This window comes from Herpailurus yagouaroundi, unplaced genomic scaffold (assembly GCF_014898765.1).
Source record: "Herpailurus yagouaroundi ecotype Mexico unplaced genomic scaffold, PumYag 213, whole genome shotgun sequence".
Taxonomy (NCBI): Eukaryota; Metazoa; Chordata; class Mammalia; order Carnivora; family Felidae; genus Herpailurus; species Herpailurus yagouaroundi.
In genome coordinates this window covers 5,783,433-5,808,662 of record NW_024412444.1, presented here as the reverse complement: position 1 = coordinate 5,808,662, position 25,230 = coordinate 5,783,433, and the positions used below count along the sequence as shown (strand labels likewise).

Genomic DNA, 25,230 nt, shown 5'->3' with positions numbered 1-25,230 from the left:
AATATTATTCAGCCATAAAAAATAATGAAATCTTGCCACTTACAACAAAGTGATGGTGTCAGACAGTATTATGCTAAGCAAAATAAGTCAGTCAGAGAAAGACAAATACCGTATGATTTCACTCATATGTGGAACTTAAGAAACAAAACAAACGGACATAAGGGAAAAAATAGAGAGGCAAACCAAGAGGCAAACTCTTAATTATAGAGAGCAATCTGATAGTTACCAGATGGGAGTTGGGAGGGCAGATGAGTTAACTAGGTGATAGAGATGAAGGAGTTCACGCGCTGGGATGAGCACCAGGTATTGTATGTAAGTGTTAAATCACTGTATTGTACACCTGAAACTAATATTACACTGTATGTTAACTGGAATTTAAATAAAAATGGGAAAAAAACAAAAAAAATTAAAAAAAATAAACTGTCCTAACTTTTAAAAACTTTTGTGCTATTGGGGTGCCTGGGTGGCTCAGTTGGTTTAGCATCCAACTCCTGATCTCGGCTCAGGTCACAATGTCACGATTTGTGAGTTTGAGTCCTGCTGTAAGCACGGAGACTGCTTGGGATTCTCTCTCTCCTTCTCTCTCTACCTCTCCCCTGCTCTCTCTCTAAATAAAACTTTAAAATAAGAAATTTTTGTGCTATCAATAAGCAATTATTTCGACTCCTGAGCTGCCTATGTGTATACATTTTCTTTTTAACGTTCAGTGCATATATATAGTTAGTATCACTTGATCAGTTATGTAAGAAAGCTTTGTGGAGTGAGAGTGTATTTGTGTTTGGTATATTTCATAAAGAACATTAGCACCCTCTTCTGGATGACTCTGGAGGCTGTAATGAAAACATTCTGTCAATCTCTTCCCATTTCCTAACAATGAACAGCTTGAATTGTTCATTAAATTTGCTCCTGATTAAAGCACAACCTTTGAGTAATTTAATTACACCATATATTTCTGAAACACTGATAAGTGCTAGCATCAAAAAAAACCACTTCACTGCTAAATGTTACCCACTGGGAATAAGTGTTTGGCTTACAAAAAGGAAAAAAAATGCTGTTTCTACATTTCTCAGATTGAGTGTCCCCAGTGACTCTTGAATATACATAGCTATGCAAGGAGGAAGGAGCAGGACAGACCAGGAGAGCAGACTTGAGCGTTCTTCTGCCAGCTGTCAGTACTTGAAGAGCAAGTTTATGCCCTCCTATGCTTTAATACCAGCCACTGACATAATGCAATATTCTTTTATTCAACTGGATTTTTTAAAAAAAATCAGATGCCTTTTCAATCACACTGCCTGGAATTCCCCAGATGCTTCTGTGATAGATATCGTATGAGACTGGTGATGGGGATGGGATGTACTTCTTGATTCATTCATTCACTCAGTCACTCACTTATTCATTCTACGAATATTTAGTGTGCATCTACGGTGTGGCAAGCACTCTTCTAGGTCCTGGAGATCTGGGGAACAGACTCCAGCTCCCGACTTCATGGAGACTACATTTCTGAGCGAAGAGAGATACAATGCAGAAGTACAAGCATGGCATGTCACATGATAATAATTTCTATGTAGGAAAATGAGACAGAGTAAGTGGGGAATAAGAAGTGTTGGTAGGTGGTGGGGGGGGCGTATTTTATACAAAGTGGTCAGAAAGTACTATTGATAAGGTGACATTTGAGCAGAGACATGAGTTAAGTGCAAGTTTAAACCTTGTGGGTATCAGAGAAAGAGCATTCCAGGAGAAGGAACAGCAAATGTAAGCCCCTCTGAGGTGTGGCCCTGGATTCCTTTTAAATATTGCCAATGCTGGGGCGCCTGGGTGGCACAGTCGGTTAAGCGTCCGACTTCAGCCAGGTCACGATCTCGCGGTCCGTGAGTTCGAGCCCCGCGTCGGGCTCTGGGCCGATGGCTCGGAGCCTGGAGCCTGTTTCCGATTCTGTGTCTCCCTCTCTCTCTGCCCCTCCCCCGTTCATGCTCTGTCTCTCTCTGTCCCAAAAATAAATAAACGTTGAAAAAAAAAATTAAAAAAATAAATAAATAAAATAAATAAATAAATAAATAAATAAATATTGCCAAGGCTGTGTAGCAACTCAGCATGTAACACAAGTTATGAGCCTGCTTGAGCTTTGGAATTCGAAAACTTGGGTAAGATGCTACATATTAGCAATTGACAAATTACTTAAAATCTCTGAGTTTTTATTTTCTCTGCTATAAAATGGGGATTTCTACAATTTCTTTCTTCCCAGGGATATTGTAAAAATTAAGTGAAATATTGCAGACAGGTATAGCACTGCTCCCGGCATTGTGCTTAGTTCAGGAAGTGTTAGCTCTCAAACGGGAAAATGCTTCTCAGGGACACTTGAATTTTCTGCAACATTTATGTATTAAATGGATCACAAATGTTAAACTGGAATGTTCTTCTAATAGTAGTCAAAAATCATAATGTAAGCAGAAATATTTCTTTTTCTGGGTTGTCCTGGACAAGCTGCTTTACCTTCGTGAACCTTAGGTTTTGCAAAACGAGGATATTAAATCGGTCACTGCAGTCTAAAGCCTCCAGGTCATATGAGGGCTACTCTCCCTGTTTTAAACCCCCAAATAAAATTACTTTTCATAAGGATAATGAGGGGCTAGACTTTCAGGCTTGCTTTGGGCTGAGTTATGAGGCATGGAATTCAGTGGCTGTGGTCTCTGGCTATGGATTGTGACAATCTGGCCAAAGTGCTATCCCGAAAAGTTGTTCAATTTACATTTACCTGAAGAGCATTGCTTTTCTCAAACTCCTGTGTTCTTGAGATATTTTCAAGGGCTCCATTATCCAGATCTAACTCCAACACCTCCACTACCAATGAGCCTCCTTCACAAGATTAATGGTCTCTCAATCCCTTCTTTCCAAATTCCATTCTTTCTCTTTCTGCCTCTTGAGGGAAAGCCCCTTTCCAAGCTCACTCTGTAAGTCAGCTAAATACGGTGAGATGAAGTGTCTGAAGACTGTGAGGGGTGAATGAAGAAGCAGAAAGCAGGGAAATGATCCCTTCCAGAACCATTTCCATGGGGGAAATGAGTCCAAAAGGTGGGGTGGAGAATCAGGAATCTAGTCTATTCCTCCTAAGGCGCCTTTGTCCAAGTTTGAAAAATTGTCAGAGGGTCAGGTAACACAGGCTGCCTTACTCATCCTTAGAATTTTTAAACAGGATTAAACAGAACTGGTCAGAGCACTGAAGGAACAGCTAGCTGCCCAGAGGCAAAGCAATGTACAGGAGGCCTTGGTGTGGCTAGCTGTTAAGCAGCAAAGTCTATTCTGAGAAATTGCCCAGCTCATGTTAAAAATCTCCCTCCTTTTTCCTTGCAGAATTTATCAGAACCCCCAGAACCTGTTAAAGCTGATTCTGGAATTTACTGGATTTTGACTCTGGGCAAGTTGTTTAGCCTTTTCTGAGCCTCCGGCTCTGTTTGTAAAATGGGGGTGGATGACAATTAGCCAGGAGAGTTGCCTGGCACATAGTATGGCTTCAGGGCATGGTAGCAATTATCAAGATAAAGGGGCAGCACGGTGGTTCTAAGGAGTTATGCATATTGTAAGGCACTTGCTAGCTGGAAGACAGTATGCTAATTTTGGTAAGATACAAGTAAGTATGAAGTAAGAAATATACGAAATGGGCATGAAGAAGATCTGAAGACTGAAAAGTCAGATATTTTGGATGTTACATAATTAAGGTGTGGAAAAACTAATCATGCAGTTGGCAATCAGGCCTCATTTATTCCTCCTGAAGTTCCTACATGGCACCAAATCTACTCTAGTGGAAACTCGGAAGCAGTGACAGCACAGGACATGTGAAATGGACACGATGCAATCACCTGCATTGAGACCAAAATCCATTGTACTAATCAGTTACTGGGATCTTTGCATAATTACACGTGCTCATGGGACATTTACTGACTTTGTTAGTTCTCATGGCTGCTAACATGTGACCCTTGGGACAAACACCATCCTGGTAAGAACTAGCTTTTTCTTTCCAGTGTGGAGATATTACAACACAGTCAGAGCATAATTATTAGCTGTGTGTTGGCGACTCAGTTTTTCATTTTCACTTTTCTTTTGTTCTTAACCCTATATAATATTTATTTGCTGTCAAATGAAGTAGAGACTGGGAAATAGTTGCATTAAATTCTATGTAATCCATTTCCCAAAACAAAAATAAGCAAATATGTAACTCTTAAAAAGATTCTATTTAAACCACCTTAGGATTATTTAACACAATCTTTTTCATGTCAATAAGCATTTTAGGGAACATAAGGTGCAAAGGGCTAAAACAATGTGAGAATATGTTCAATTTCTTTTGTTTTTGTTTTTTTAATAATTTTTTTTAATGTTTATTCATTTTTGAGAGACAGACCATGAGCTGGGGAGGGGCAGAGAGACAGAGGGAGACACAGAATCTGAAGCAGGTTCCAGGCTCTGAGCTGTCAGAACAGAGCCCGACGCGGGGCTCGAACTCATGGACCGTGAGATCATAACCTGAGCCGAAGTCGGATACTCAACAGACTAAGCCACCCAGGTGCCCCAAACTCTCTTTGAATTAAAGGTGGAAAATCAAAAAACCAGGAAATAATACTTGCAGTTAACAGACTGAAAAAACTTAAATATGTGATAAAATCCTAGTGGCTAAAGCTATGGAGAAGCAGAACTTTTTATTTTATTTTATTTTATTTTATTTTATTTTACTTTACTATTTTATTTTATTTTATTTTATTTATTTTTGAGAAGTATGCACTTCTGTACAAGATTGTGGTGGTATAACCTTTCCAGAGGGGAAATGTTGTCCTATCCATCAGTATTTAAATGATACTTTCCCTTGCACTTTCTCCTGGGAATTCCAAAGCTAGGACTTTTATTGTCAATATTCTTCCATAAATTTTCAAGCTAATGGACAAAGATGGTTAATGTGGCTTAGAACAACAGCAACAGCAATCAATGGAACAACAGAAATTACTACCTATATTTCACAAATAGGACATATATACATGTGACGAGATAACATTTCGTAATATTACCTGTTTTGGGGGTAAGACTGATTATCTTTTTCACCTGGTGTAGTGGGTCCCTTGCTTCAGGGGACAAATGGCACAGCAGAATGCAAATGACAAGTACGTAGAGAACATTTGGCTTTTGAGTTTCAAATGCCTAGACCCTGATATTTAGAAGCTTGTGCAGTAAACAAGAGAAACCTATTTATCTGCCCTCCAAGATAAAAACTTCCTGGGTTGGGAAAAGGGAAGGAGTTACAGGAGGAGCATGTATGTGCACTAGAAAGGAGCCTTCCATTTCAGGCTGAATCCAGGGACGGTTAGTAACAAAAGCTACAGATCATTTTGCTGAGTCTAAGAGAAAAGAAAAGCTGCCTCTTGGATAGAGGCCTGCATGGGACTAGAATCTACCCCCACCCCCAGCCAACTCCCATGACCACCAATTTTGACAGCATCCTGACACAGTGCTGAAAAAACAGAATAGGAAGGAAGGGCTCCCAAATGCCAGCATGGTTCAGTAATCCCGTGTGTCTGAGAGTGGCGTAGACACATCAGGGAGATCCAAAGAATCTAAGGGAATTGGAGTAGGAGTCAGGGATGATCAAGAGAGATCTACATGGAGCAGCGCTTGAGGACCAGGGGGAACAGTAGACATCTTAGCATCTGCCAGCACAGAATGACAACAACAAGACAACATCTTGTTAGATGCCACATTCATGTCTTAGGACTTCTGCTCTACATACGTCTCATGGAACTCAGATAAATGCCATGCAGAAAAACCCTGAAGTAGCAGAGATTCCGTTTTTGGCCACCCATGGGAATTGAATCTTGAGATGAAATTAAGTTGAGCTAAAGAGAAATAAAGATAATTGAACGTCTTCCTTACCTTAGTTATTGGAATCAGACAGTCTCTCACTTCACATACCATGGAGTAATACGTATGGAAAATAATGAGGCAAGCAAATATGCTCCAATGTGAGATCTGCAAGATAAATTTTACATTAAAAGAGGGAAAAAACAATTTGAAAGTACACCTTCATTTGCATAAAAATGTTGTATGTGCTAAATGTTTCAAGGATATGAAAGAAATGAGTAACTGATTTCTTCCAGACACTGAGACTTTTCATTTTATACCACTTTCTAAAGATTTCTTTTAAACCAAGAGCATATATTACTGTTATAAAACATATTTATAATGCATAATAAAATATCCTTTTCATCTTTATAGCATGTTTTGTGATCCATTACATTGAATTAGAATTCCATTTATGTAGCATTTATTTCAATAATTTCAGAATAAAGGATGAAAATATGGGTCTTAAATATCTTTTGAGTGTGGCATAAAGCTGTCAAAGAGAACTCATTTGGTTTTCTTTTTCCAGTGACAAAGGGTGTTGCAATGTGCCTTTAAGGAAAACAACTCTTTCTCCATCGTTTCCGTAAAAGTCAACACGCAATTTTTCTCACCACAAAACTACAAAAAGTTTTTCTTAAAATGTGTTGATAATCAGAACAAGGACATATGATTTGAAGAACTGGGCAAAGTCATACATTTTCATAAGCCCTAGCCTATGGTCATACATGTAGGTAATAGACACTGAACATATCACCAGAACTTAAATATGCAGAAAAGAATGGCTACCTTCAAAGTCATCCTGCAGTTATTCTAAGCCACGAAAACTGTTTTGTAAGCCATTGTTTTGAATTGCTGTTAGAACGGATAGCATATTATTTTGATTGTTGTAACAGGTGCCAAGTAATCACCATTTGAGGGTGGATTTCAATTTTAATAGCAGCTAAAGGCCATTTAGAGTCAAGTATGGTAAGACAGTTGTTCAACTGAGATAATAAATTTACAATTAAAAAACAAGTGGGGTACTATAAAATAACATGATTGTTCCACAAACTCTGAAGGAAAGAATGTCTATTCCCCCAAATAAATTCTTTTTTAAATGTTTATTTATTTATTTTGAGAGAGTGCACTCAAGTGCACACATGAGTTGGGGCGGGGCAGAGAGAGAGAGAGAGAGAGAGAGAGAGAGAGAGAGAGAGTGTCCCAAGCAGGCTCCACACTGTCACTGGGGCTCAATCTCACAAACCATGAGTTTCATGACCTGAGCTGAAATTGAAAGTCGGACTCAACCAACTGAGCCACCCAGGTGCCCTGAAACTCTTGAAAGTCTGCAGCATCATTTGAACAACTGTATTGCCTTCCTACCAGGCTACTTTAAAATAATAATTTTGATGAATGAATTTTAGCCTCTCTGTTAAAAATCAGTCTAATGACTCATGGTGGTAGCATTCTATATATCATAACTTTTTAAATATGGAACTACAGGATTTTAAAAACCAATTTAGTGGGTGCAACCAATATTAAGAATATAGAAAAGAAAATATCAGAGTTTATGATATGTAGTCAGGGAAGCACCATTTTATCAAACTTTGTTTCAGTTACGTATTTTTAGCCACACATTCATTATTCAGTAAAAATTTATTGAGCCCCTGTTTTGTGCTAACCCAAGGCTCTAGACCAGAGTCTTGCCCTTGTTCAAATTTTGGGCCTGGTACTCCTTTATTGTGTGTATGTCTAGCAAGGAGGAGATTGTCCTTTGCATTGTAGGATATGTAGAAGCAACCTAGGTGTTATGGGCTGAACTATGTCCCCCATATTTCATGATCACTCCTCTCCAGGTGAGTTTGGCCATGAGCTTCTAGGACTTCTCACTTGACTGGGCAGCTGTGTTGGTTAGTAGAACAAGAGAGAAGCAGAAGCTTCTAGTTTCTTAAGAGTTCAGAACGTGACACAATGTATCCCATTGACAAGGCAGCCCTAAAGCTAAATTAAATAGAAGGGAACATCAGCTTCACACTTTGATGAGAAAAGTGTCAAAGAATTTGGGGGTCGTGTTTCAAAACTGCCACATCTTCAAACAACCACATGAGGTGTATTTTCTATTAATATGTCCTAATCTTACAGACAACTAAAACAAAGAGAGATTAAGTAATTTGCCCAAAGTCACATAGCTTTTACATGTTATCTTTTGGTCTTCAAAGACAAACCACAGCGATTCTGCTGTTCTGTCTCTACTTGCGATTAGCACATATAAAACTCCACATCCTTCAGGGGTGCCTTGGTGGCTCAGTCAGTTGGGCCTCCCACTCTGGATTTTGGCTCAGGTCATGATCTCACAGTTGGTGGGATCACACCCCACGTCGAGCCCGTGTCAAGCCCCACACTGGGCTCTGCACTGACAGCACAGAGCCTGTTTGGGATTCTCTCTCTCCCTCTCTCTCTGCCCCTTCCCTCCTCATGCACAAGCACACACTGTCTCTTGTTCATAAATAAACTTAAAAACAAAAAAAAACCACTCCACAGCCTTCATAATTTAGAGCCTGGAATAGCTGATTGAGGGCAAAAGACACAGGGGTTCCATAAAATGAGAAAAATATGAATAGAGATTTTATCTGATGGTGGGCAGATTAAAAGGTGAAGGAACTCAGTAATCTGTGCAACAAATATGGAACGATTAGAAGATATGTGAGCAACATGATGCTTGAATTTAAGCAAAATAATAATACATTAGAAAGTCTCTCTGGACTTGAGGTCTTTTTGAAAAAATTATTCCAGACAAAGTTGCACATGCCCATTAAGCATGCAGTGAATCTTTGAGCTTTTAAGAGGAAGGGCTCTAAGTAAAAAGTAATTTTATTAAAAGCCAAAACAACTCCTATCAGCACATAGCAGGAGTATGCGTATTTTTTTATTGTGTCTCAGAACTGAATGCTAAATAGAGTCTAGTATTTTTTGTAATGTAAATGTAAGTGGTACTTAGCCATTTAACACAAAACCCAGTTCTGCCCTGTAAGAAAAGCCCTTCCTCTCTAACAGAAAATATAGAAATGTTTAAAATTCAGTGGAGGGCACATTACTGGCTTATTGACCAAACAGGTATCTTCCTCCAAGGAAAACACAGGAGCTATTCAAACTCATAGATATAATTCAAATGCATTCTTAAGTATACAGTATACAGCGGCAGTTTGGTTTCCAATGACACTCTTCAACTGAAATTTGTGCTGTTTAAAACAAAACAAAACAAAATTTCCTTTCCTTTTTAATCTGAAGAATCGGTATAAGAACTAGGATTATTTTCTAGCCAGTGACAAATACTTCTGCGTCCATGATATTCAGTATACCAGCAAGTAGAGAAGAGGACAAGGTATTTGATCACTGAACTTCTACATTCCACGTGGGCTGGGAACCTGCCTGATGCATTCACTCTTGTAACCCCACTCCCTGGTACATTTGTGTGGAGTAGAACATTCAACAGACAGTTCCTGAATAAATGAGATGTTTCTTTTGCTCCAGGAAATAATATTTAGTCAGAGTGCGTGTCCACTTAATGGACTTAAATCAGATTTATCAATACTTAAAAATATATTTTACCTCACTTCCTTAATTGTTATGGAGCAGCAGGGGCATTAGAGACAACTTCTCTTAAAATTTTTAAAAAATTATTTTATTTTATTTTGAGAAAGAGACCGTACGCACACATGGGTGAGGGGCAGAGAAAGAGAGAAGGAGGCAGGAAGGGAGAGAGAGAGGGAGAGAAAGAGAGAGAGAGAGAGAAAGAGAGAGAGAATCTTACGCAGGCTCTATGCTTGGCATGGAGCTGGACGCAAGGTTTGATCCCACGACCCTGGGATCATGACCTGAGCTAAAATTAAGAGTTGGACACTCAACCAACTGAGACACCCAGGTGCCCCTAAACTTTTCTTTTCTTTTCTTTTCTTTTCTAGTCTTTCTTTCTCTCTTTCTCTCTTTCTCTTTTTTTTCCTTTCTTTTTTTTTACTAATGAAGAAACTGAGTCTAGAAACACGGACTCTAGCGTACCTGGCCAAAGTTCACAGATGCTGCAGAGACCCAAACCAGAGCTCCCCATCCAAGTGGACACAGACTTTGCCATACTCATTTTTTTTTAACGTTTATTCATTTTCTGAGAGACAGAGCATGAGCGGGAAAGGGGCAGAGAGAGGGAGACACAGAATCCAAAGCAGGCTCCAGGCTCTGAGCTGTCAGCACAGACCGATGTGGGGCTTGAACTCACAAACTGTGAGATCATGACCTGAGCCGATGTCGGATGCTCAACTGACTGAGCCACCCAGGCACCCCTTGCCATACTCATTATTAATGTGAAAGGAAACACAACTATATCTTACCAACTATACCAACTATATCTTATCAAGTACATGCCCATGTTCCCCCAGGTGGGGCTTGGCCCAGACAAGAGTAGAATCTATTACATAAATGTGTCCAAGCATTTGTGGTTTCTTTTTCTTTTTCTTTTTCTTTCTTTTCTTTTTTTTTTTTTAGCACTATTGCCCTGTTATTTTTTTCACTACCTTTATATCACCTATCTGACATACAAATGCTGAAAACAACAGGTGCCTGTTGTGTTTATTAATACAGTGCCTAGTACGTGATAGGTGCTCACTAAATTGTTAGTAGGAGAAAATAAAACAATAAAATTATGTTACAACATCCTCCTGAGTCTCACTTGTTCAATATATTGGTTAAATCTATGCAGGTTTACTCAGGGCTGGCTTCTCCACTCAGGCCAGGGGCACAATGCCTAGGAAGCATGAAGAGGCTCATGAAAATGTTTCAGTATCCTTTAAAAATCAGAAGAAAAAATTTATATGATCCAGTCTGGATTATATTCACCTTTACGCCAATGCAATTATAAAATACAAGTTTTAGTATGTTTTTGAAAAGAAAGAGCCAGGAAGGCAAGTCGCTTAGGGCCCACGAAAGTTATACTATGGCCCTGGGCTCTCCTGGGATGCTTTAAGAGCTGATGCATGAAACTACAGACCTGCACTGAGCTCACTGAAAACCTACAGACATGAACATGGAGCTCAATGTGTGTACCCAGCAGCTGGAGAAAGTGTGCTGGTGTCTGGCTACTTGCTGAGAAATATACTGGGTTAACTAATGGTAGAGATGTTAAAGTCAAAGATGGAAACTCTGGGTGAGCTGCTCTCTCAAAGTTTATTGGGGAAAAGGATTCACAAGTTTTTTTCTGTGGACCACCCATAAGCCACATGTAATGGATCAGTTACATGTACATTACATGTTACATTACATGTAATGGATCCTTTTAGCCTCCTGGGGCTGCCAGTTTCCTAAGAAGCTGCAAAGGGAATACATTACCAGTGGAGGCAAGAGCACACACCTTAGGTCAATGACAGCCAGGTGAGTGGTCCCTGATAGTAGGGATTGGGAGTGTCCTTCTGAAAAAGAGAAAGTCTTCCAGGCTGAGAGGGAACGAGGCCAATTTACAACAGTATCAGTCAACTAGGAGCCTTCGTACTCACTGACACTGACCCCTCTTCATTTCTGCCAGAAACCTGTTAGCAAGGGAGAGAGGAGGAGCAAGGAAAGAGCGAGGGAAGCAATCCACAGCATCCTCCGCCATGTTGGTTTGGGCTTAGGGAAAGATTTAACTTTTACTCAGTTTTGCTACTTTGATTATTATTTTTTTTTTAATTTTTTTTTCAACGTTTATTTATTTTTGGGACAGAGAGAGACAGAGCATGAATGGGGGAGGGGCAGAGAGAGAGGGAGACACAGAATCGGAAACAGGCTCCAGGCTCTGAGCCATCAGCCCAGAGCCTGACGCGGGGCTCGAACTCACGGACCGCAAGATCATGACCTGGCTGAAGTCGGACGCTTAACTGACTGTGCCACCCAGGCGCCCCGCTACTCTGATTATTAAATGAGACGGGAAATTACAAATTTCAGAATCAAGAAAATTGTAAATAACCTATAACTTTTTGTTGAGAGAGCAATTCAAAATCATGTCTGAGATTTCTTTCAGGGGCCTGGGGCAATCATGGGAGACAAAAAAATAAGGCAATTTGTTCAGTATCATCCATTTCAGTGGAAATATTCTGAAACAGTCAATACCTCCACAAATGGTTTCACAAATTCAGATTTCCCATCACTTGAATGTTCATTATTTCACACTGTGGAATAATCAATCTTCATATAAATAAGCAAATAAAATGAGCATAGAATTTAATTCATGATTCTATATGCCAAGTCATAAGTGAGGGCTGAGAGCTCCCACAGAGCCTTCTGAAAGAGGAAGATAGTCAAGGACTACATGACATGCAGACAGCAAAAGGAGAGGCCTGGGTGATATTAAGGAAATTTCCATTTCATGTTGCAGAGTACTGATCACATCAGTCAATCTATTCTGGATACATACAACACATGTGTTTGTGATCACTTCTGTTTATATACAAATATTTGTGGAAAATATGGAAAATTTAGAGAACTTAATATCAACCTGTTTTCATATGGGGGAGTTGAATAGAACTGTTGAGGATTCAAAGTAAATGTCCCAAATATGTTATTTTTTGAAGTTTCTTCACTGTGTCAACCTAGAAATTTCTTTTTTTTTAAATGTTTTCACCATCTGCCACCATACAGTTATTACAATATTATTGACTATATTCCCTATGCTGTACTTTTCATTTCTGTGACTTATTTATTCTATAGCTGGAAGTCTGTACCTCTTAAGCCCCTTTACCTATTTTGCCCATCCCCTACCCCTACCCCACCAGTTTGTTCTCTGTATTTAAAAGTCTGGGTTTTTTTAGTTTGCTTGATTTCTTTAGATTTCACATATAAATGAAATCATGTGGTATTTGTCTTTGTGTGACTTATTTCACTTAGCATATCAACCCTAGATATTTCTTTCAATTTCTATATAATTTTAATATACAACATATTTGTGAAGGTATTTTTCAAATAATTTTAATGATAATAAATGAGAAACCATTTACATATTTAAGTATCCCATTTATCTATTTCCCCAAATATAAGCATAAATTCTGTTTTCTTAATAATCTAGGATATGATTTGCTTATGTGTTGCAGACTATGAGTTTGGAGTTCTCTCTTGTCCAGCAAGAGAGCTGACACAGAATTGAATATGAGAGAGGCTAATGTCCGGGAGGAGACAAGAACCCCAAACAGGGGTTTCATCTCCATATTCACTGAGCTCACAACATATTACCCACGTGGTGAATGTGAAGAAAACAAGATCCTACATATGTGAATGTGGAGAAAACAATCAGACAGTAATCATTAACGTGTGTGTGTGTAAGAAGCAAAGAGCCTGGGGGACATGTGGAGTTTGTGATCAAAGTACAAAAGTATATTGGCATCAGATGGGAAGTAATTTCCTGCAGGTGGTATAACAAGTTACACATGATCCCATTCTAACCCATTTGTGTAAGTAGAACCTCTTTCCCCATACCTAAAGAAATTAACTAATGATGAATTTGCTCACAAATGCTTGACCATGGAAGGTGGGTGTGAGGTTTCGAGTTGAAATGAAAAGTCACACAACTGCTTTTAAGGTACAGAAGACTCATCTTAGAATTTATGTAACAGCCATTCCTGTCTGGTTCTTTTTTTTACTGTTACTTCCAGTGATTATGTCTCAGAAATAAAGAAATGTTAATGTATGCATTGATGGAAACACTGGCAGGTAAGTCTTTTATAAGACTTTTTGCAAGACTTTTGAAGATCCTGTTCACCAAAAATACCTACCCGCGGCCCTTCGCGGAACTGATGTTTTTTTTTTTTTAATTTTTTTTTCAACGTTTATTTATTTTTGGGACAGAGAGAGACAGAGCATGAACGGGGGAGGGGCAGAGAGAGAGGGAGACACAGAATCGGAAACAGGCTCCAGGCTCCGAGCCATCAGCCCAGAGCCTGACGCGGGGCTCGAACTCACGGACCGCGAGATCGTGACCTGGCTGAAGTCGGACGCTTAACCGACTGCGCCACCCAGGCGCCCCTGGAACTGATGTTTTAAGCCCATCCTATCTTTTCCAATAGCATCCCATTCAAACCTAGTTTGTTGCATTCTACATTTACGGGCCACCAAAGGGGTGCCAGACACCAGGCTTAGCAATGAATGGGCTACAAATATGATTGATCTATATTTCCTACCTTTAAGGAGACCATTTATTTATCCAATAAGCATTTTCTGTGAGCCTATGATGTGCCACATTTCCTGTCGAAGTTGGAGATACAGGAGGCAGCCAAGATTCTGCCATGTGGAGCTTACATAATATAGTGGGCAGGTAAACAGTGACAAGGTAAATTGGATCATAATTGTTATACAGAAGTAGAGGGTATTAAGATAGCACAGGACAAAAGCACCTAACTTAGTCTGGAATATTAGATAGGCTTCTTTGTTAACATCAGACATTACATTATAAGAAGTAGAATAAAACCAGAGAATTATAAGCTGAAAGAAACATTTTCAAAGTGAAAAGAGCACTGGGATATGAATGGCCAGTTCTGATTGGTTTATGACTGAAGGAAGTGGAAATCTAGGCTTCCCAGAATAGATGCCACTGGAACTGAGCAATGAGGGACATTTTACTAGGGTACAGTCTAAGGCAATCTAACAAACTCCAAAACATAATGGCATGAAAAAAGTACTACCTTGTAACAGATCAAAGATCAGATGATGCTATCATCCTCCAGATATGACCTTCATCCTTGACTCCAAGCTGGCCGCTATAGCTCTTGTCATCATATATGGATCCCACCTGGCCACAAGAAAAAAAGGACATAGATTGGTATGTGGAGACAAGGAAAAAACCCTATTAAAATTTAAAGTGAAAAAAGTAGGTTGTGTAATAATATACATGGTATTAACTCACTTTTATTAATGATAGCATATATGCATCATTTGAAATAGATATATACATTATATTTTTAAAATATATTCTTATATATATGCATATACATATATTCACATACATATACTTCTATATAGAAAATTGTATATTCCTGTAAGCAATGGAAGTAGGAGGTGGGAAAAAAAAAATCTTACCTTAGGTAGTTCTAGATTATTTGAAGTTTTATGTGTATTACTTTTATAAATATGTGTAACATAAAGAGAAGAAAGGATATCAGAGTGTTAATGTGCTTATATTTTCTCTTCATAAGCTCTCATGAACACAAATGCACACAAACTATACATAAAACCAAAAAAAAAACATTACCTTTAATTAATCTTCATATAGAAATAAAGCCATGCAGAGAGAATTACATTTCTCTTGCTTAATTTATAGATCATGCTAAGGAAAAAGTAATCCCATATTCATTTCACTACTCGAAGAGTTGCAGAAAATTGTGTTATTTGTTATTCTATCATTGAGTATGATGGGTCCCTGGCTAGTAAAATAAAAGCACTAAGTAATGATGGACTTTTTTTGTTTTGTTTTAACTTCAGGATGTTAACCTATGGTTGCTAGATCTTTTTTTTTTTTTTTTTAATTAAGACTATTTTTCTCTTCAGGGAAGTTTTAGGTTACAGCAAAATTGCACAGAAGGGACAGAGATTTCCTATATACTCTCTACCCCAACACAAGCATAGCTTCCTTTATTATCATCTGCCACTACCTGAATGGTAGAATTTTTACAATTGATGACATTACACTGACACACTGTAATCACCCAAAGTCCACAGTTTACATTACAGTCATCCTTGGCACTATATATAACATAGGTTTGGACAAATGTAAAGTGACATGTATCCATCACATGATATCAAATGGAGTATTTTCACTGCTTGAAAAACCCTCTGTGTGTCACTTATTCATCCCTTACTCCACCACAATCTCTGGCAAACAATGTCATTTTTACTGTCCCCATAGTTTTGCCTTTTCTGGTAGGTCATATAGCCAGAATCATATACTGTGCTGCCTTTTCCGATTGACTTCCAATGTTTAATAGGCATTTAAGTTTCCCCCATGCCTCTTCATGGCTTGATTAATTTTTTTAATCAAACATGCTCCTATCACCTCATTTGTACTTAACAACCTATAACACTAAGGTAAAATAAGGAATCCTTTAAAATAAAACCTTTAGGGGCGCCTGGGTGGCGCAGTCGGTTAAGCGTCCGACTTCAGCCAGGTCACGATCTCGCGGTCCGTGAGTTCGAGCCCCGCGTCAGGCTCTGGGCTGGTGGCTCAGAGCCTGGAGCCTGTTTCCGATTCTGTGTCTCCCTCTCTCTCTGCCCCTCCCCCGTTCATGCTCTGTCTCTCTCTGTCCCAAAAATAAATAAAAACATTGAAAAAAAATTAAAAAAAATAAATAAAACCTTTAGAAATCTTGAAAATAAATGGGAAAAGTGTTCTCAATAATAAATGACATTGCAAAAATTACTAGTAGCGAGATGAAAACTAGTAGGACATACGAGGATTGAGAGTGTGGAATACTTGGGAATAAACTTAAGCAGGTAAAAGACTTTTACACTGAAAATTACAAAACACTGAAAGAAGTTAAAGAAGACATAAATGAATGGAAATAAATGTGTATTTGTGTACTGGAATATTTAGTAATGTTAACAATATCCGTAGCGCCCAAGGCAACCTCCAACCAATACAATGCCTATCATTGATACAATGCCATGGCAGGGTGCCTGGGTGGCTCAGTAGCCTGACTCGTGGCTACGAGTGGTTTCAGCTCCAGGTCATTGATCTCACAGTTTGTGGGTTCAAGCCCTGCGTTGGGCTCCATGCTGACAGTGCAGAGCCTGCTTCGGATTCTCTCTCTCTCTCTGACCCTTCCCCACTCATGTTCTCTCTCTCTCTCTCTCTCTCTCTCTCAAAACAATAAACTTTAAAAAATCCCAATAGAATTTTTCACAGAGATAGTAAAAACAATCCTAAAATTCATATGGAACCACAGAGACCTTGAATAGCCAAAATAATCTTAAGAACAAAGCTGAAGGCATCACACTTCCTGATTTCAAAATATAAAGTTACAATAATCAAAATAGTTTGCACTGACATATAGACAGACGTAGATCAATGGAACATAGTAGAGAGCTCAGAAATAAACCCAAGCATATATGTTTAACTGATCTTTGACAAGATTATCAAGAATACCCAATGGGGAAAGGACAGTTTCTTCAGCAAATGATGTTGTGAAACCTGGATATCCACACATGTTCTTTCCACAATTAAAAAAAAGAAGAGAATGTGGATAATCGATGTATATTTTATATTTTGGATAATTAGAAGGTATAAAATTAGTTCAAGCTCTCAAGAGTTATTGGGTTCGGGGCCACCTGAGTGGCTCAGTAGGTTGAGCATCCGACTTCGGCTTAAGTCATGATCTTGCAGTTCACGGGTTCAAGTCCCGCATCAGGATCTCTGCTGCCAGTGCAGAGCCTACTTCAGATTTCCTGTCTCCCTCTCTCTCTGCACCTCCCCTGCTCATGTGCATGTGCTCTCTCTTTCTCTAAAATAAACATTAAAAAAAAAGAATTATTGGCTTCACTTCCATTTAGCTGTATGAACTTGGGCAAGTCTTGAACTTATCCATGACTCAGTTCCATTATCTGCAAACTCTGGATAATACTAACTAATTTGTAGTGGTATAAGAAGCTTATCACAGTGACTGGCACATAGTACATCCTCATTAGAAGTCATTTCTAAGAAAGCTGTTGATATCTGCTGACCATGATTTGGGGAAAGGATTCTTTCATTTTGTCTTCTTTCTCTCCCTCCCCACTCTGTTTCTCGTCTTTCCTTCCTTCCTTCTCTTCTAGTGACTTTTTGGGTTTTAACCTGTCTTCTATTTCTGCCAAAGAACCTATGTAATTATACCTTTCTTCTGGGTATTATCTGCCAAGCAGGTGTAAAAGTGCAGTGCAGTGTAATTTAGTAAAGATCTAATTTTAGGTATTGGATTTGTGTTTGTGTGGTCCAGCAGTGCCCTCACACACACTTGTCAAGCTGTGTGAAAGGACCTTGGCCAGCAGAGAATACAACCATGAAGTGACAAAAGGGTCAATTTTCCAATGTCTCGTGTTTGAATTAATCTGAGTTTGTTTTTGACTTAAAGGTTCATATTGGTAAGGAATAAGTAAATGTGTTATAATTGTTGAATAGGATGGGGTTTTCTTTGGACTCATTTAGAGTAGATACAAAAGCCATTTTGTCATACTGAGGCATGAGGTCTATAGACCATCTGGAGAATTTACTAAAATGACAAGCATGTAGTGTCTAATTTGGATTACAGACTTTTATTAAAGATAGGAAAGAATTCATCTGATCTTTCCTATCTTTATCATCTGTAAGGGTTTTATAAGTATATGTATGTAACTGTTCCCTAAAACAAGGATAAAATTATTGGAGATTACAAATATTCCCAAGTAAAACTATTTTTAAGAACATCCTAACAATCCCTGTCAAAGCTCTACTTGTAAACATCAAAGAAATAAAAAAAGACTTTCACATTGAATTGTATGTTCTTGGAAAGTGTATGTATATTGGGAAGCCTCCTAAAAAGAATGTTACCAATGTTCTTATCAACCCCCTAAGAAAATCCCTAAGATTAAATGACAAGCTTGGAGTTTAAGGAGAAAGGAAAAGACAAGAAACATTTGAAGGAAAAAGAAATGAGAATTTTGAAAAGAAAAAAAGGAGATAGAAAATAAATGATTTTTAAGTGTTTATAAGTCGTGGTGTATGACAGTCACTTGGGATGCCAATGTCATAGGCTGTCTCCCTACCATGTGGTAGGTCTTATGTCTTGGCTTTTTAGCAGCTTTCTGTACTAGATTCTCTAATGCCAGGTATTATTCTGGGTCCTTTACTTGTGAAAACTCACATACCCCTCCTTACAAAGCAATTGGATGTCCAGTTAATCTCCATTTTGCTATAAGGAAGCTAAATGAAAAGAGTTTAAGAGCCTTGCTCAAGGTCACATAACAAGGGAGTGGTAGAGCCAGGATATGAGGAGCACAGTCAATCTGTTTCCAGAATTTGAGTAATCCTCTCTTATGCTAGACCCTTTTTTCAGGCAGTAACACTTTAGTCAAGATGTATCCATTCTTTGGGCTTTATTTATGTCATTCAAAACTTGCAGTGGGTGACATGAGATTAACGCAAAGCGGGTGTGATCTATGAGTCTGTGAAAACATGGGAGTGATCCAAGAAGAATGTCAAGAAGGATGAGCATTTTGGAAAATGCAGTTAATGATGAAAGATAAAAATAATTAGAATGATTGAGCCTTTGAGAAGGGGAGGAGTTTCTTCTAATTAGGTTCATGGAAAAACAGCGGTAGAAGTTGTACATGGAGTCGACAATGATACCCATCTTTATTTCTTCAGAGACATTTCGTTTGTTTCAGCAAGAAAAATATTTTTGCCTAAAGCTTGTGACATTTTCAAATTTGCAATGGAAACTGCATAGTATCTTTTTTCTTAGAAAGTTACAAGGGTAGGAGAAAAATCATGACTCTGCTGTTTACTGTCTATAAAAGCTTAGCTGAGATTTTGCATTTCTCTGAGCCTGTATTTTCTTGTCTACACAAGGCAAGAAAGTGATAAAGACTTATGAGGTTGATGAGGATACTGAGTTATGCCAATAGGGGCACTTAGCATTCTATCCAACATCTACTTAATACTGAGAGTCATTATTATGATTACTGTTGCAATTTGTATTCCCTGAGGTCAATGGTGAATCTTTGGACATGCATTTTGGTCTTCTAAATTTCCATGTGTTCAAGCCAGGCCATATTTACACAGACATCTTTTGTTTAAAACAAAGATGCAGCGGCGCCTGGGTGGCTCAGTCGGTTGAGCGTCCGACTTCAGCTCAGGTCACGATCTCACGGTCTGTGAGTTCGGGACCCGTGTAGGGCTCTGGGCTGATGGCTCAGAGCCTGGAGCCTGCTTCCAATTCTGTGTCTCACTCTCTCTCTGCCCCTGCCCCGTTCATGCTCTGTCTCTCTCTGTCTCAAAAATAAATAAAACGTTAAAAAAAAATTAAAAAAAAAAACAAAACAAAGATGCAAATAGAAATAGTGAAAGCATTTTGTGATGTGAGTCCACATCAGTCTTGATATTTGAATTTTTGCATCAGTTATGATTATTTTTTTAATGTTTATTTTTGAGAGAGAGAGAGAGAGCATGCACAAGCAGGGGAAGGGCAGAGAGAGAAGGAGACAATCCCAAGCAGGCTCCATAACATCAGCACAGTGCCTGACGTGGGGCTCAAACCCACGAACCGGGAGATCATGATCTGAAGTGAAACCAAGAGTTGGATGCTTAACCAACTGAGCCACCCAGGTGCCCCTGTCAGTTATGATTATTAATTAAGAATGATCCTGGGGCACCTGGGTGGCTGTCACTTAAGCATCTGACTCTTGATTTCAACTCAGGTCATGATATCATGATCCTGACTTGGAGCCTGATGGGGCTCTATGCTAAGCATGGAGCCTACTTGGGATTCTCTTTCTTTCTTTCTTTCTTTCTTTCTTTCTTTCTTTCTCTCTCTCTCTCTCTCTCTCTCTGTCTGTTCCTACCCCAATGAGTGTGTGCGCATGCACATGCGTTCTGTCAAAATAAATAAGTAAACATTTCATAAAAAAAGAATGATCTTATTTGAATGCTAGTAATTCCATAGACGCCTATGAAATCTTATTTTGTGATGAAGTTTCAAGCCAAGTAAACATGCACACATCCTTGTATATTGTATTTCAGCCAGTTTTTTCAAAGTAGGCTTCAAGCCCAGCACAAAGCCCAAAGCAGGGTTTGAACTCACAACCCTTCGATCAAAATCTGAGCCGAGATCACGAGTCAGACACTTAGCTGACTGAGCCACCCAAATGCCCCTATGTTGCAGCCATGTAAGACTGAAACATAAATAAAGATGGCTTTACTTGATCTGTGTGTTGACAGATATTGCTGCCACTTACTGTAAAATTCGAATTCTTGAAAATATTTCCACACCAACTCCTCGACCGTGTACCAGCCCCATGCAAGCCAAATTTATAAGCAAATAATTACAGAGACATGCTATTGGGCTTTGCTTTTGTACTCACTAGTCAAGGAAAGATTTGGAAAGTTTAGGTTAGCAGCATAAGCAGAGAGTCCAATATATGACATTTGACTTCCACTCATTACTTACTTCCGGTATTTTAAAGGTCATAACATATGGATAGTATTTCCTCCTGTATTAAGGTGCTATGGATAAAATTTTAAATTACTTTTTCCTCTTTGCCAGAAGACATATAGGAAGATGAAACCCAAGCATGTTATTTATTCCCTGTTATTGAGAGCAAGATTTAATTGCGTGAATAATTCAAGTTCATCTACTGCAGTTTGGTACTTCAGTTTTTGTAATGTTGATCCCCTGTGAGAGTCAAAATGGTCCTTTTTATAACTTAAATTTTATTTGCTTGTTTTACCACATGTTGACCTGGAACATATTGGATTTGTAATATATCCCACTACAGTGTAAACTCTGTGAAGGCAGGGATTTTGTCAAGCTCTTTATAGTACCGAGAACAGTACTAGCACATAATAAGCATGCAGTCCTTACTTGTTGAATTACTTGTTGAAGTCCTAACTTGTTAAGTCAAGGTTTCTCAACGGAGGCACTACTGACAGTTTTTGAAAAAATCTTTATTGCGCGCAGCTTTCTTTTGTATTGTAGGAGGTTGAGCAGTATCCTTGGCCGCGACACTTTGGATGCCAGCAGGTGCCAATAGCATCTTTCTACTCCCCCTTCCCCCACCCAGTCGTGACAACTTAAAGTGTCTCCAAACAATGCCAAATGTCTCCGTGGGGAGGGAAGGACCCAAACCTCCCTCTGTTGAGAACCAGGGCAGTAAATGAATGAATTGCCTTGGCACATCAAAGGAAGTCTTCATCAACCTAAGTCCCTGGTCGAAAATAAAAGAAGAATTTGGAAACTGATTTACATAACCAATACAGGCCACTAAAATGGATTGCTTACGCCTCACCCTACTTAACATGATTGTTGAGCCAATGTAATAAACTGTTATAGTAAGAAAGAAGTTATCTTTTGTCGTCTTGTGGCAGAAGAGAAGGTGTCACCCTCAGCCACTGAGAATGATATTGTGGCAGTGTTTACACCATCCCTCCTACTTCTCCCAGCCTAGTTCTTTAGGGAACCCACTGTTATCTCTGGGTCTGAAGACAGAGGTTCTAACCCCAAAGTCTACGAAACATTTAACATTGCAAATGTGATACGGAACTCTGGGTTATTTTGGTGATACAGCTGTCGGAAGCTCATACATTTCCGGAACGTGAAAAGCATCCTGTGACAATGTGTAATTGTTGTCTAAGCGATGACACATTTGCCATTTGCCACGATTCTGGCTTCCTTCACATGGTGTTTGGAGGACTGGAAAAATCTGCCACCATATTAGTGAGGAGAGATGTTGGGTGTGAAGAAAGACCTAGGGGGACAGGCTCAATAATCACACTTCAGCTGTGTCCACTCCCCAGCTCAAATGAAATGCTAGTGGGCAACAGCGTAAATAAATCACTCTCTCTGTCGAAAGAGCCACGTTTAGTAGATGTTTATGTTTAGATGACCCTGGGCAAGGTAGCTAGCCTTTCTAAGCCTGGATGCACTATCCATAAAAGAGGGATTTGAGGTGAGGTTTAAATGATGTATTTAAAACACTCAGCACAATGTCTGGCATGCACTGAGAACTGAATTAATATAAGCTATTATAATTATCATCATTAAGCAGGAGATGTTATAGCCATAAGCTACTTGACTATGATGGAAAGAGCAAGGATGCAAGGACAATGAGGTCATACAGATTCAGGCAGAATCATGGTTCAGTTACTTCCTAGCTGTATGAATCCTCGTATGAATCACCCCAGGTTGTATTGCGTTGCAGTCACAAAAGACTTACACTTGATCTTAGCCAAAAGGCCGAGAAGCGATGCAGTCACAAAAGACTTAAAAGTCGCAGGTACTTGCAACCCCAAAATCATTTCTTGCTCGGTTCCATGTTCATAAAGTCCAGCTGCTGCTCTGCTCTTCATCAATATGTTTTTTTTTTTTTAAGTTTATTTACTTATTTTTAAGAGAGAGACAGCGAGCACAGGCACGGGAGGGGCAGAGAAGAGAGGAAGAAAAAACATGAAGCAGGATCTGTGCTGTCACCGCAGAGCCCCGTGCAGGGCTCGCTCCCAAAAACCGTGAGATCATGACCTAGAGCTGAAATCAAGAGTCGGATGCTTTCATAGACCAAGCCACCCAGGTGCCCCTGGTCTTCATCAGTCTTATGCCAGGACCCAGGCTGTCAGAGTAGCCTCTGTGTAATAAATTGTATTCGTGGTGGTATAAGGAAACAAACAAGATGGCAAATCTCTAACGGTTCTGAAAACTCCTGCCCAGAATGCACACATCACCTCTGCACATATTTCAGTGGCCAAAGCAAATAAAATGGCAGCTCCTGAGTTCAAAAAGGCAGGGCTATGTAGAGGAGGGGTGCTGCGGAGAGTGGCAAGACTGTGCGACAGCTGACCACGGCTCCGCGGAGAACCTCTGAACTTTCACCTTTGCTTTTTGTTTTTGTTAATTAGCGTGGGCACTGAGAAATATAACTAATACATGTGGAGAGATTATGATGTGCCAGACTGCCTTAGATACATTATCTACGAAGTCTCATTGAGTCCTGGTAACAAACAGCCGAGGTAGATATTGTTGGCTCCATTTTACAGATTACAACGACAAGTGAGGTCTTGAAGAGGCTAAGCAACTTCACACACAAGATTATATACATAAATGTCAGGTCACATACTAAGTACTTGATAACTGCCTTCTCTCCCCCTCCCCTTGTTAAGTTGCATAATGGCTTATTTTTGAAACAACTGTTTCCAATTGTTTTAGACTGTGTATGTAGGAAGAGCAGTAGGAACAAAACTGGCTGACTGCAGATGGTGCAACTGGCCCTATGGAGTTCTTACGAAATTTCTAGTCTTCTCAAACAAAATCCATGGGCGGGGGGCATCTACTCTGGATGTGCTCTTTCTTACCCATATTTGGCCTGCGGGCTCCCCTTAGCAGACTCCTAACTACTCATTTCCATTTTCATCCCCCACTCTTAACTATTAGTCACTCCCTCCCGCCCCCCAACACACACAAACTCCAAACCTTTTTGGCAAATCTTCGTAGTAAACAGATGGGGTATCTGTGTTGCCCGGAGACCACTTCATATGTGGAATCCAGTCCAAAGCGAGTGAGAAGGAAGGGGCATATCAGCAACATGACTGAGTGGTTAAGCCCTCTCCTCCTCCTCTTCCTCCCCTCTACCCCTTACCCCACTTCTCTTTTACTGCCCTTTTGAATTCAGCTCTGGCTTCGTCATCTATTAACTGTTTAAACTACAGCAGACCACGTCCCTTCCATGGCCCTCAATTTCTTCACCTCTAAAATGAGAATAGTGTAGTAACCCATGGGGGTTTTGTGACTATGTGAAATGCTGTTTATAAAGCCCTTTGCGCAATTTCTGACTCACAGAAGGAACTCGTTTGGTTGTTGTTAGCTATTATTTCGGGCAAGGTTAGCAGCCCATGGGAGGGAAAAGGTAGGAGTTTGGGAGGCAAGGACTCAGCAACTACAGGATGAATTCGGAGGAGCTTCATTGGGGGTTATTTGTTCGCCAAAGGGTCTCGGTGGAAGAACATGAGCTGAGAGGAAACTTGAATTTCCATCCCTGTTTGGCCCCTCACGAGCTGTGTTACCTTGGCTGATTCGGCCTCTGTAAGCCTATTTTCTACCTTTAACGTGGGCATGACCTCACACAGTGGCCTCGAGAATTAGCCTGCTGGCGCACAGTCCCCTATTCAAGCTGACTTTGACCCCCCCCCCCCTCCAGCCGCGTGCGTCGGTCCCGACCCTCTCCTGGTGCTGGGGGCAGGGGCCGCGTTGCCCCGTTCTCGGTTGCACCCCGGCACCCGGGCTGCCTGGCCGCGCCGACGGCGCCCCCGGAAGGCGTGTGCGGACCAACGAGTCAACAGGCTCTCTTCGGCGTTCAGAAGTCACCGGACCTCACACACCTCCCCAAGTAAGGGGTGGGTGCCCTTCTCTCACCTGGAGCCCCCGTCCTCAGTCTGGGAACCGTGCTGCCGACGGAGCCAGCCGGCTCTCCCCGCGCCCCGGCCGCGAAGTTTCCCGGGCGCCCGAGGGCAGCGGGCGCGCGCGGCGAACGCACGGCGGAGCGGGGCGCTCGGCCTCGCCCGCCCCCCGCCCTCCCCTCCCGGCGGCAGCTGGCCAATGGCGGCCCTCCCCGGGCGCTCCCCCTCCCGCCGCCTCTCCCCCTCCCCGCGCC

The 25,230-nt window shown here is 40.3% G+C and overlaps 1 long non-coding RNA gene across 6 annotated transcripts in view; it reads right to left on the bottom strand.

Annotated features, from left to right (window-relative positions):
* Positions 1-25,194, bottom strand: part of LOC121016775 (uncharacterized) — a 79,535-nt gene extending 54,341 nt beyond the window's left edge. For 2 of the 6 annotated variants that reach the window (XR_005784448.1, XR_005784452.1), the window contains exons 1-3: positions 24,993-25,185; positions 14,553-14,659; positions 5,911-6,006 (exon numbers count right to left, since the gene is read on the bottom strand). This is a non-coding gene — a long non-coding RNA (uncharacterized LOC121016775). Of the gene's footprint in view, positions 1-643; positions 1,501-5,910; positions 6,007-14,552; positions 14,660-24,992 lie in introns of those variants that run through there. The other 4 variants (XR_005784451.1, XR_005784447.1, XR_005784449.1 and 1 more) reach the window with 4 other exon arrangements.
* Between the last annotated feature and the right edge of the window lie 36 nt (positions 25,195-25,230).